We start from the raw sequence: 2267 nt of genomic DNA, 5'->3' as shown, positions 1-2267 counted from the left end.
GCCTCCTCTTTGGTCTCTGGAAAAGTGGTAGATTTCCTCGTGCTTTGTAGCTTGTTGCCTCCTGGCTTTTCCTCAGGTTGGGCTCTGGTCCTGAGTGGCCATCATTCAGGATTCTGTGAGGGCGGGCAGGGTGGTGGTCGTGATGGTGGTGCAGGTAGTGACATGGAACATGCCTTTTTAAAGCCAACAATTCATGGGGTGGGCATCATTGCAGGGGAACTGGCAGAAAGGTCTGGATTCCTTTCGGGAAGGCAAAGATTCATATTCCAATTCCTGCTGTGTAGGACTTAAGGGGATCCAGAGTGTGTGTTTCTGACTCACATCAGAAGACATTGTTTAAAGAGTAAAACAAGAACCCACAGATTGCTCAAAAAATCTTTAGCAATGATACAATAGAAAATTACAAAAATTTATAGAATTCAACAACATCTTAAATAAGGAAACAAACAAGTAATCCAATGAAATGAAGAGACGAGGACATGAATTCACAAAGGACGACTCTTGAATGACCGAAAACCACAGGAGGACATGCTCATGGTCACTAGCCATTTGGGAGATGCAGATCAAAACACGGATGAGATATCACCTTACACCCACAACCATAGCCCACCTGAGAGAGAGAGAGAGAGAGAGAGAGAGAGAGAGAGAGAGAGAGAGAGAGAGAGAGAGAGAGAGAGAGAGAGAGAGAGAGAGAGAGAGAACAACAAATGCTGCAGAGAGTGCTGAGAGACTGGCACTCTTTATAAAAAAATAATTTCGGGGGGGGTGGCTCTTATACAATTCATGCATCAATTGTATCAGGCACATTTGTACACATGTTGCCGTCATCATTTTCTTTCTACTTGAACCATACTCTACTTGAGTATCAGCTCCTCTTTTCTCCCACCCTCCCTCACCCTCCCACTTGAGACTGGAACTCTTATATGGTGTTGGTGGGTTTTAAATATGTGCCGCCATGTGGAAAGCAATATGGCACCTCCTGAAACAACAGGGAATAGAAATACCATATGACCCAGCAAAAAAAACAAAAACAAAAAAACAACCCCAAACTGTTATTTAATATATTTCCACATTGCTTCTTGATTGGCATCCTCACTTGTAATTTTTTTTTGCTTTTATCAGGTCATCATTGGCTGTGTGATTTATCCTTAACCATATTTTCACTGTTGGACTAAGATTCCATCCCTTTAAAGCAGTTCTCAACCTTCCTAATGCCGCGACCCTTTAATACAGTTGTTCATGTTATGGTGACCCCCAATCATAAAATTATTTTCATTGCTATTTCATAACTGTCATTTTGCTACTGTTATGAATTGGGTGACTCCTGTGAAAGGGTCATTTGACCCCCAAAGGGGTCGCGACCCAGAGATTGAGAACCACTGCTTTAGAGCTAGGCAGTAGTCGTGGTGTTTGACAGGTTGGAAACAGGTGACTTCTCTTTTCTTAACATAAAATATTCATCTTTGAAAAACCCTTTCTGTTTCTTCTGAACTTACAGCAATTGCTCTCACAATCTTTTTTTTTTTTTTTTTAGCTCTCACAATCTTTCTAGCTCTTTGAATACTTTGAGAAATTGCATAATTCACTCCTGATATCTTGTGGGAATTTGAGGCAGAACACAAAGCTGAAACAAAGGACAGTCTGTCACTCTTTGGTTGTTGGGTACTTTTTTCTTTACATTATACGTTTGTTTACGGAAGTAAGAAATGGAAGGGAATAAACATTACTACTGGTTCTTAGAATCTGCTGGCGTGCAGATGAATGTTAAAAAAGAGTACGGAATGTAATTTGTGAAGCTTACTGAAATTCAAGACTGGAGGAGGGTGATTACATTAATATGAGTGGATAGATGGGGAGAATTAAGTCACCCAAATCTAGTCCCATTAAGTCATCCAAATCTAAAGGAGGGAATCACAAAACTCTCACTGATGAACCACATAACTATCCTCTAGTTCTGTACTATTTCCTCCCCTTACTATTATTGCGTTTGTTTGTTTTGCCGCATTCATCATGTTAGATTTGCGAATGTTCATTTGTATGTTTCAGATCGCTCGGTACATGAAAGTCAAGATAGATAACCTGTCAGAAACAGTAACAGGAGCAAGGGGTCTCTCTCTGATTTTCCCTGAAGAGGGTGTGTGTCTGGGGGCTAGAATGGGGAGCTGACAGCATTGCTGACTCTATAATCACCCTCGATGGGCTCGGACAACAGAATTGTATGTGAATGGATATATTTGATTGTGTAAGATATGGCCCCAATAAATTAT

Source organism: Tenrec ecaudatus, chromosome 16 (genome assembly GCF_050624435.1).
Source record: "Tenrec ecaudatus isolate mTenEca1 chromosome 16, mTenEca1.hap1, whole genome shotgun sequence".
Taxonomy (NCBI): domain Eukaryota; kingdom Metazoa; phylum Chordata; class Mammalia; order Afrosoricida; family Tenrecidae; genus Tenrec; species Tenrec ecaudatus.
This window is presented reverse-complemented; position numbering follows the sequence as displayed.